This window comes from Lissotriton vulgaris, unplaced genomic scaffold (genome assembly GCF_964263255.1).
Source record: "Lissotriton vulgaris unplaced genomic scaffold, aLisVul1.2 SCAFFOLD_1514, whole genome shotgun sequence".
Lineage (NCBI taxonomy): Eukaryota > Metazoa > Chordata > Amphibia > Caudata > Salamandridae > Lissotriton > Lissotriton vulgaris.
In genome coordinates this window covers 487,182-498,830 of record NW_028251885.1, presented here as the reverse complement: position 1 = coordinate 498,830, position 11,649 = coordinate 487,182, and the positions used below count along the sequence as shown (strand labels likewise).

The following is an 11,649-nucleotide window of genomic DNA, read 5'->3' as shown; positions in this document are numbered from 1 at the left end:
GCCAACTGGATGAAGGACAAGTGCCGGAAGCTCAACACGGGCAAGACAGAGGTACTGATATTTTGAAAAAAAGCTCCCCATGGGATGCATCCGGTGGCCCTCAGAACTCAGACCTACTCCTACCCCCACTGACCACGCTAGGAGCCTGGGCATCATTGTGGACAACAAGATAAGCATGATAACTCAGATAAACTCTGTCTGCACATCCTGCTTCTTCATCCTCTGCATGCTTTGTAAGATATTCAAATGGCTATCCCAAAGTTCAAGATGCACCATCACCCAGGCCCTCATCCCCAGCTGACTGGACTATGGTAACGCTCTCTATGCAGGGATCGCAGCTCAACTCCTCTGACAACTACAGACCATACAGAATGCTGCAGCCAGACTTGTGCTGCCTCTACCTAGATGAACCCACACCCTCAGTGAACTCCACTGGCTCCCTGTAAAGAAAAGATGCCAGTTCAAGCTCCCGACCCATGCATGCAAGGCCCTACATAACTAGGGACCCACCAACTTGAACCACTATCTGAACTTCCATCAGTCCACCAGACACCTTCACTCCGCGTCCCTATCTCTAACCCTCACCCACCACATCCGATGTAGCAGGTGAGATCGCTTCTTCTACCTATCAGCAAAGACATGAAACGAGCTACCCATTCATCTCTGTTCCTCCCCAACTCTTCCAGAGTTACGAAAGTCCCTGAATACATGGCTATTTGGCTAATCACCTGGACCCTGAAAGTGCCTGCATACCCTCACTGGTGATAAGAAGGGCTCTACAAATCTGCTGATTGAGTGACAGGTTGGTTGATTAAATGATCTGGCCCTCCTGCACCGAGGTTGGACATTACTCCCAGCAGGTTTGCATTTCTATCCCATTCTTTTCGAAGTCAATAAGATTAGAGGCATTGAGTTGGGTAATTATATATACGATAGCACGTAATATTGGTTTACAGAAAATATTTTATAAAAGGGCTATTTATTTGTAGTTGATATTGTGATGACTATAAAAAATCTTTATATTTTCCCATGTCTAATAAGTAACGTGAAGCCTTGATGCTATGACAACTAATTTACTTGATTAATAAGGTTATGTGAATTTGTATCCTAGGCCTTAACCTGGCACTTTACTCCTTCCCATCCAGTTTAGCCTTGATTAGGAGTGGCTTTTTTTGTCTCTGCTGTCTAGAAAACCTGTTGCTACCAATTCCCTGAATATAGATTGTGCTTTGGCTCCACACAGATTAATATTACTTCTCACTTCATGCCATTGGCGCTTGATGTATCATTTCCCCACCTTTGGAGTGCTTGTCGTGCAATAGACCAGGTGCTATTTCCATCTCAAAAGTGCAGATTGATGACATTAAATTCTTTCTCATGGATGCCTTATGTACAGAAACCATTTTTTTTGTTTGTTCTTTTTAGTTTTCAAAACGACAGTTGTGTTTTTAATATTGTATTCAGAATACCAAATGCAATCTGGACCTATTGGCTTTACCGCACGCTAATTTAATAGAGAATCTCAAACATACTACAGTGGCTCCTGAAAACGGCAGAGTTGCTGCAGGTCTCGGCCCGGATTACAGAAACGGGGCATTAGGAGATATTAGCTCACAGACCCCGAGCCCTGAACCTTGTTGCTGAGCAGACCCACTGCACCCGCACAGAAGGCAGGCCGGGACCCTGCGCCGCAGACTGCACCGGCCCACTGAAGGCAAGCACGGCATCTCTGCAGAGCAGCTGCGCTCTCCGAGCCTCGCTGCTTTGTATTCATCCCCGCACGCGCCCAGGCTTGACAGGAATTAAATGGCCAACAAGAGCATCCTGTTCCCCTCTGAGGTTTACTAAAGCAGGCCGGCTGCCTGCGATGCCAGAGAGCTGGTTAACAATTCGCCATAATCATAGCCGCCGACGAGAAACCACAGCAGCCATTCTGCAGGGGTGGAGCTGTGTTAAAAAAAAAGAGTATGCTGTCATTTATAGAGAGATCTGCACGATTTTTTGTAATGCAGATCTTTTATCTAGTCGAAATCGGTAGTATTTTTTCGCAACCTCAAAAGCATTAACATAGCTAAGCATTAACATAGAGGACAATCCTGCTAGGTTTGGTTTCGAATCTGAGCCCTGCACATCAAAAAGCGGTGTCTACAGTAAGACCATAGCACACTGTCTGGCCAGTCACACAGCCTGTCGCCTGATGGGTTTTTTATGGTGCTGGTTAAAGTGCAGGGGAAGGCTGGGTGTGTGACGCTCTAATGCTCATTACAGTACTTCTTTTTATTTGTATACCAGAGAGTAAATGTCTGCTCCTCGCCAGCCATTCAGAACAAACAGGTAAACTCACACCCATTACGAGCCGATTAGGGCACATCAAATAAAATGGGTTATTAAAAATAACAACGTTGGCAGCTCACCTCGCCCATAGAATGCGTGCACAGAGAGTAACAGCCAATCCGGGCTCAGAAGGAAAGTCCTGCCATCTTCCCTACTTCCGCTCCATTCACCGGAAGTGCAGGAACAACAAGCAAAGAACTGTAGTCTTCCAAAAGACCAGAACCGCTGCATTTCACATCCTGTACCTGGGTCCAAGCACACCTGCCACATTCAGTCCACCACAAATAACAAGTACTCACATCCCTCTAACCACAGCATGCACTCATTCCAACACACGCGGGCAGTGCTTGAAATGGAAAAATAGAAGTGCAGGTACTCTGTACCAGAGTACCTGCTTGTTTCTGAGAAGTGCTGGTACTCTCCAATTAAAAGTAATGACGTCTCTCTTGAGAAGTGCCGGTACTCTCCCTCTCAAAATAAACAAGCATTTGCAATGCAATAGGTCTCCCATTAGGAAAGTTTGAGCTATTGGTCTTGTAAATGACAATTTTTTTATTTATATGTTGGTTTTGAAAATAGCAAAATGAATAGCTTTGTCATTTACAAGGCCAATACTTTTAACTTTTGCAAATGTGACACCTATAGCATTTGTAATGCAACATGTTTTGTATTTACGTGACTTAGATGTATTGATCTTACAAATAACAATGGCTTTTAATTTTTTTAAATAATTAATACTTAAATAAAAGTTATTGTAATTTATAATGTCAATAGCTTAAACTTTTGTAAATAACTTTTGTGAAGATTATGTTCAGTGTATTTTATTGTGCCGAAAATCAAAGAACAGAAGTGAAATATTAACATCTTTTTGTGACATTTGTAATAAAGCTTGAAACATTGAGAGAACATATTTGAACCAGTTGTTGCTGAATGGTTGCACAGATTGATGCTGTGGTGGTGCTGAGTGATGTTGTGGTGGCGACGAGTGATGCTGTGCGTTCAGTGATGCTTGTGGTAGCGCATAGTGATGTTGTTGTGCCCCTGAGTGATGCTGTGGTGCCCCAGAGTGATGCTGTGGTGGTGTGATAGATAGATAGACTGAGGTCGATAGATAGATAGAGGGAGGGCGATAGATAGATAGAGTGAGGGCGATAGATAGATAAATAGAGTGAGGGCGATAGACAGAGTGAGGGCGATCGATAGATAGAGTGATGGCGATAGATAGAGTGAGTGCGATAGATAGACAGATAGAGTGAAGGCGATAGATAGATAGATAGATAGATAGAGTGAGTGAGGGCGATAGATAGATAGAGTGAGGGCGATAGATAGATAGAGTGAGGGAGATAGATAGATAGATAGATAGATAGATAGATAGATAGATAGATAGATAGATAGATAGATAGAGTGAGGGCGATAGATAGAGTGAGGGGGATATATAGATAGATAGATAGATAGATAGATAGATAGATAGATAGATAGATAGATAGATAGATAGATAGATAGATAGATAGATAGATAGATAGATAGATAGATAGATAGATAGATAGAGTGAGGGCGACAGATAGATAGATAGAGTGAGGGCGATAGATAGATAGATAGAGTGAGGGCGATAGATAGATAGATGTGTGTGTGTGGTTGTGTGTGTGTGTATGGTTGTGTGTGTGGTTGTGTGTGTAGTTGTGTGTGTGTGGTTGTGTGTGTGGTTTTGTGTGGCTGTGTGTGTAGTTGTGTGTAGTTGGGTGTGTCGTTGTGTGTGTAGTTGTGTGTGTAGTTGGGTGTGTGGTTGGGCGTGGTTGTGTGTGGGTTGTGTGTGGTTGTGTGTGTGTATGGTTGTGTGTGGCTGTGTATGTGGTTGTTTGTGTGGTTGTGTGTTTGTGGTTGTGTGTGGTTGTGTGTGTGGGTGTGTGTGGTTGTGGTTGTGTGTGGGTGTGTGTGTTGTGTGTGGTTGTGTGTGTGTTGTGTGTGGTTGTGTGTATGTTGTGTTTGTGGTTATGTGTGTGTTGTGGTTGTGTGTGTGGCTGTGGTTGTGTGTGTGGTTGTGTGTGTAGTTGTGTGTGTGTGGTTGTGTTTGTGTGTGTGTGGTTTTGTGTGTGGTTGTGGGTGTGGTTGTGTGTGTGTGGTTGTGGGTGTGTGTGTGGGGGTGTGGGGTTGTGTGTGGTTGTGTGTGTGGAGGGTTGTGTGTGTGGGGTTGTGTGTGTGTGGGGCTGTGTGTGTGTGGAGTTGTGTGTGTGGAGTTGTGTGTGTTGGTTGTGTGTGTGGGGTTGTGTGTGTGTGGGGGGGGTTGTATGTGTGTGGGGGTTGTGTGTGTGTGGGGGGTGTGGGGTGTGTTTGTGTGGGTGTGTGTGTGGAGGGTTGTGTGTGTGGGGGGTTGTGTGTGTGGGGGGTTGTGTGTGTGTGGGGTTGTGTGTGTGAGGAGTTGTGTGTGTGGAGTTGTGTGTGCAGGGTTGTGTGTGTGCGGTTGTGTGTGTGGAGGGGTTGTATGTGTGTGGGGGAGTTGTATGTGTGTGGGGTTGTGTGGGGGGGTTGTGTGTGTGAGGGGGCTGTGTGTGTGTCGGGTGTTTTGTGTGTTTGGGGGGGGTTGTGTGTGTGGGGGGTTGTATGTGTGTGGGGTTGTATGTGTGTGGGGTTGTATGTGTGCGTTGGGTTGTGTGTGGGGGGTTGTGTGAGGGGGTGTTGTGTGTGTGGGGGGGGGGTTGTGTGTGGGGGCTGTGTGTGTGGGGGTTGTATGTGTGGAGTTGTGTGTGTGGGGGGTTGTGGGGGGTGGGGTTGTGTGTGTGCACAAGAGTGAAACACCGGCTGTTTAGATCAGAGGCACCTCATGTAAATACATTTCAAGGCTAAGAAGAAAAAGGAAGAGAGACCAAAGGTAAGTATAGACGGAAAAAAACCTGTAGATTCAAGGGTTGAATTCTCGAAAACAGAAAGCATACCTGTTAAGTCCTTCTGGCGAATATGCATCAAGGGGTCTACCCGTGTCCAGAGGGGTCCACAGAATGCTTATAAAGACCCAGGAATAAATAAGGAGCTGAATAGAGAACTCCTTTAGGGGTCTCTGACTCGTGAGCATATAAAGCTCTTCCTTCCTATTATACCTGGAACAGGTCCGTTGCCATATTGGGTGTATAGAAGATGTAAATACTAGCAGAATAACTCTCACTAAAAATACGAGCCATGCACAAATTATCCTAGTGGGTAGCGGATGAGGGTAACATAATACTATAAAGACTTAAAGACAGATATGTATTCACAAGCGGTATGGGCTGCGATGGCTGTTCAGAGGTAACTAAAAATAAAAGACGGACTGCTAAAAGAAGAGTACAAATCTTGCCAGCTCCCAGATCTCCTTTAAAGATAAGCGCAAGAAAGCGCAAATAAAACCTGGAAGAGGCTAATGAGTGACTAAAAAACAAAATGGAAAAAGAAGCACAAGCTGGAGATGGTTCACAAGTAACAATTATGACTCAGAGGAAATCGTAACTTTAGATAGAAACCTGCTTCCGAGGTACAAGACATGAGAGGTACTGTAAAGAGAGGAAGCACCCCAATACAGAACATTATACAGTTGCGATCGGGATAATTCCTACCAGATGCGCCTCGCTGAAATGCTCTCAAGTATGTCATTAAATTACAAAGAAAGCAAGCTCTCGACATTGCTGTGGCGCCTTCCTTTAAAGTCTGATGGGGGGGCGGGGGAGCGGCTACCTTTGAAATCTGATGCTGAGGCTCAGACAAATGGTGCATGGTGTGCGATGTGCGATGTGGCTGGTGATGTGCACGCACCTGGCTCACATGAAATGCATCTAATCCGCAGTGGGTTGACTTTTGAAAGCCCCTTACTATAATCTCGCCGAACAATGCTTACGCATTGCTTCAGCGAGACCTACAAATGTACATACAAACTCTGCGATCTTAGGCGTGCCTCAAACACTGCCTTTATGTAAATGAAAGAGGATGGTTTAGAAAATATCTAAATACATGAATACATAAATAATAAATACAACAAACATTTGGGCAAGGATGCGGCCGAATGGCTAGAGTGGTCGAGCTCGGGAAACGGGTTTGAGTCTCGGCAGGGATGCTCAACTCAACATCCTGTGATTCTGTGCAAATCTCCCCGTTCCTAATAAAAAATTATTGTGTGTCTGTAAAGCGCTCAGATACCTTCGGGTCAAGTATGCGCTATATAATCAGATGAAAAGTAACCACCCAGTAGAAAAATTGCATATACAAACTCCACGATCTTAGGCGTGCCTCAAACACTACTTTTATGTAAATGAAAGAGGATGGTTTAGAAAATGGCTAAACAAATGAATACATAAATAAAACAAACATTTGTGTGAGGATGTGGCCTAACGGCTAGAGAGGTCGAGCTTGGAAACGGGTTTGAGTCTCGCCAGGGACGCTCAACTCAACATCATGTGATTCTGTGCAAATCTCCCCGTGCCTAATAAAAAATGATTGTGTGTCTGTAAAGCGCTCCGATACCATCGGGTCGAGTATGCGTTATATAATCAGATGAAAAATACCCACCTAGTAGAAAAATTGCACATACAAACTCTGCGGCTAAATAAATGAATACATAAATAATAAATAAAACAAACATTTGGGCGAGGATGCAACCTAACGGCTAGAGCAGTCGAGCTCTGGAAATGTCTTATTACTTACCGGTAATCTTCATTACCCCGATTAGGGTCCTCCCCGTCCCAGTCCTTACCACGTGAGGCAGTCCTGCCTCCACCCAGCCAATCAAAACGCCAGAAATCCAAAGGTCGAAGGTGACATAAGCCCCTCCCACCCACCGCCATGCCTGTTATCAACAAGACTCAGACACAAACACAGCGGGAGGGAGGGAGGGAAGAGGACTGGGACGGGGAGGACCCTAATCGGGGTAATGAAGATTACCGGTAAGTAATAAGACATTACCCCCTCATGGGTCCTCCCCGTCCCAGTCCTTACCACGTGAGGAACTCACAAGCAGAAAACCAAGAAGAAAAAATGCAGGACACCAGGGATCCATGCAAAAGTACAAAACATCAAACAATAAAGCATCGACGAACAGCAGCGTACAAGACGCCAACAGAAATCGTCAGAAAAGGCAAGAAAAACATCAAGCCGAGAATGTCGCACAAAAGCGTGACGGGACCGCCAAAAGGCCGCCCCACAAAGCACTAGGATAGAGACCCCGCCCCATCAGCACAGGAAGCAGACACAGAACCCACAGGAGACAAACAGGTTAGGAGAAACCCGAGACTGCAGTGAACATCGGAGGCAAAACAGAAGAGCCCCGCGAACACCCAAAGAAGGGGAAAAGGAGAAACCCCCACAGCAGGCAAAACAGGAAGCAACACCTCCAGCCGCAAAAGGAAACACGAAGAAACAGGCAGAAAAGTCCGATCTAAGCCGCAAAACCACTCAAACCTGCAGAAACTGCAAAGAAGGAAACAAAACGAGTAAGGCACCCAACCCACCCAACCGACAAGCGGAAGAGAAGGCCAGCAAAAAAACACACCGCAGTGGACAACCACAACACGTCCACCACTAACAAGGACATGAAAGGGGCAACCGCAGACCATGCAAAACAGCAGGCAAGGCCCAAAGAAGAAATTAGAACAGGAGAGCCCGGACAATGAAGCAAAAGCTCCGAAGAAGCCGACCCATCAAAGGGCAACAACCACGAGGAAGCCCCAAGGCCCCGACAAGCACAAACCGCCGTCAACGAGCAGACAAAGCGGAAGGGGAAAAATCCCAACAACAAACCCAAGCTGGAGAAACCAGCACAGAAACAGGAACCCCACCATGGATTCCGACCAAGAGAAGAGCACCAGGAAACAAAAGAGCCCCAAAGTGCATCACAGCTCCAAAGAGCGGAAGGCCAACGCGACCAACACATGCCACAGGCCACCACAGAAGAACAGCCCAAAGACGCCAAAGACAGCCGCTCAAGAGACAGGCAGTCAGAAGCAAGCGCCAAAGACAGGGCAAAGACAGCTGCGGACCCAGAAGCAGAGCCGGAGGCAAGGGAGGCTGGCCAAATCCGACTCCCAACAGCAACAGCAGGAGCGGAAACCAAAAACAGCAAGGCCAACCCAACAACACCGACACCCCCCAAACCTCCGCAGAGCGCCCGGGAGGAGAAAAACGGGAGGGAAGGTATACAGAAAACCCGAAGGCCAAGGAAACGAGAGAGCAACCCCCGAGGACAGAACACCCCGGAACAAAAACCGGAGGAGAAGAGCAACCGGAGGGGAAGCAAGAATGACCAAACCAAGAGACCCAAACCAAAGACAAAAGGACCTGGAACAGAGGAACAGACAGAGGGAATGCTACACGAAGTAGCAAGACAACCCAGCGCGGGGCCATTCCAAGCACCAGCGCACAGTCCCAAGCACCCACGCAATGTCCCAACAAAAGGACATGTCCCGTCGAAACAAGCACCAGACAGCACCAAACAGAGGACGGCAGGAAGCGGCCTAAGCCACCAAAAGAAGGCACAACCAGAGTACCATTCCAGTAAAGAAACCAACCGCCGTAACAGGGATGCCTCTCAAGACCCTCTGAAAGACAACAGAGAAGTCGCCGCCCAGAAACAAGACAGGGAAGCCCGCAGGAACAGAGACACGTACCGGGACCCCCCAAGAAGGCCCAAACAACAACGAGCCCCCAGAGCGCCAGCCCGAACAACAGACAAGCCGGCCACCAAGGACCCCAACGGGGCCCCCAACCCAAGGACAGGCATCCAAGGACAACAAGAGGAGAGAGGAAAGCAGAAATGCACCCCCCACACCAGGTCAGGAGAGCAAAGCCACCAGACCAGGGGAGAGAGGAACCAGAGCCTCGCAATCAACAAGACAAAGGACCCAACAAGACATCAGAAGAAACACCAAGGACACGAGGTGCACAAGAGCCCAAGGAACCACAGCCGAGGAGGCAACCACCATCTGCCGGACACAAAACCAACCCCGAGCCGGGGCAGGAGGGAGACCCAGTAGGACCCGCAGAAGATCCAACAGGACAGAGAACAGATCCGGATATATGGAACGCCTCACGAAAAGCGTGTCATCCCAGCGCAGGGGCCATGTCAACCCCCTCCAGCAACGCTCAGCAGAAAGCATACGAGCCGCTGAAGCGAGCACTGAGAAACAGCCCCCAGCAAAGCGTCAAACCGGTCCCGAGGAACTGAAGCCCCCGAACAGGAACCAGACGAGGAACGGCCAGACCCAAAACGACCCCAGAAACCGGAACCAGGCCAGCAAACCCCCACAGCAGGAGCCAGCACCGTGGAAAAAACCAGAGGAGCATGAGAGAGACCGAAAGGAAACACCTGAAAACAGGAAACGGAACTCAACCACCGCAAACCTCCGAGCATCTGGATGGAGGGGAACGAGAAAAACAGGTGACTCCCACACCTAGGGAAGCCAAAATAACCCACCAAGAAGAGGGGAAAACCAGGCTGCAAGGGGCTCAACCGAAAGGGACACAGCCGCACCAACCCGACCAAAGCCCCGGGAGGCAGAACCGAAGAGAAAGACCAACGGGAGCCAGGACCTGGAACAGAGAGAAAGAGGACCCCCGGCCCCACTCCATCACCGAAACCAGCACCACAGAGCGTAGCGACAAAAAATTGGCCGACGCCAAAGAAGAATGGCCTAAAAGGGGGACAGCCCGGAATGGAAACCGGCAACCAAGAATGACGACCAACAGGAATCACCATTCTCAAAGCAGACCGGACCAAAGACACCAAAGGAGATAGGCGACCCACAAGCAGGGCAACACCAGGAGTGGAACACATAACCTGAAGAGGAAGAGATGCAACCACCAGGCCACAGAGACTCCACCCGGGCACAACATATCGGACTGACATTCAGGGGCAGCAGCAGGCGCCGCAGAGGCAGGGAACCAAACGTAGTGCAAAAAATGCAGGCATAGGACCAAGGCACTAGGGGAATGGCAAAGCACCAAAACGCAGGCCAGTGAGAAATCTCACAAGCCCCCGCCGCCCCGGTAGCCGAGGACAAGGCCCAACCATCCGGGACCGGAAGGAGGGACCCCAAGAAAGCACAGACCGAAAAAGAGCAAGCACACACCCCAAAAAGGAGAAGCAGCATACGAACTCTTGAGAGCGGAATCCACCAACCGCCCAACCCGGACCTCCAGGGAAGAAGCCTCCGAAGACCGAGGGAGAAGGTGCAAAAAAGAAGAAAAATGGAGGATACCAGGTGACAAAGACCGCCAGGCGAAATCGTGTCCCCAGAAAGAGAGGAACACCACGCAAGGCAATGCCAAGCCACACCGCAGCCAGTACAGCCAACAGGACAGCATGAAATGGCCGGTAAAAAATGGGAATAAACCCCGCCGGAGCAAATGAATCAGGGAGAAAGACCCAGCAACAAAACGCCAGAAATCTCATGGACCATCCCCGAATGTATACCCCAACAGGGAAAAAACGTCCACGATCCCACCAACAAGAGATGATGGCATAGCCGCATGCACCAGCAGCGCAGACAGCGCAAAACAGTCCAAGAAAAACTGCAAAAAATGCTACGTGGACAAAGAGAATGCAAATTTCCAAAGCACAGCATGAAAATGAACATCCCAAGTCACATTGACAGCATAGGCAGGACTTGAACCCTCAGCACATGATAGCCTGTGACACCAGAGGCATATGACATACCAAAGAGCAACAGCTCCGTGGATGCACCGGAGAGGAAGTCCCCTCAAACATGGCGAGTAAAGGAGTAATCCCCATATATGGAACGCTTCACGAATATGCATGTCATCCTTGTGCAGGGACCATGCCAATCTACTCTGTAACGTTCCAAGCATAGTATATGTGCTGCCGAAGCGAGCACCAGGAAAACACCCAACACACATCGGTGGTGGAATTGAAAGGAAGTGCCCAGCAACCCCCAGGAAACACTGCCCCAAACAGTAATCTCACATGTGAGAACAGAAAATAAACAAAAAAGGGCAGCCCTGCAGTCTCCACCCACAGCCATATATTAAGAACATGGCCACAGGGGCCGGCCACTGCACTAAAGCACCAGCGCCGGAACGACCTGGGGCCAGAACACCAGGAGGGCTCCCCGCCCCAGCCCAGCACATGAACGGGGAGCATCCTGACCCCAGAACAGGAGCGTGGCCGGCCGGAGGACCAGAGCGGCCGCGCCGGTAAAAACATAAAAAGACCATAAACAGAAGCATTTAAAAATGCAAAAGAAACACTCACGGCACCGCCAAAACACCCAGAAGCAAACAGGAACAGAGGCAGGAACCGGGAGCACCAGCGTTCCGACAGCCGTCGGAGCAGAAAAAAAA

The 11,649-nt window shown here is 48.6% G+C and overlaps 1 non-coding gene across 1 annotated transcript; it reads right to left on the bottom strand.

Moving 5' to 3' along the window:
* Window positions 1-11,076: 11,076 nt before the first annotated feature.
* On the bottom strand, window positions 11,077-11,183 carry LOC147662713 (U6 spliceosomal RNA). Its single transcript, XR_015305506.1, has one exon. It is a non-coding gene; the product is annotated as a U6 spliceosomal RNA (small nuclear RNA).
* Window positions 11,184-11,649: the final 466 nt, after the last annotated feature.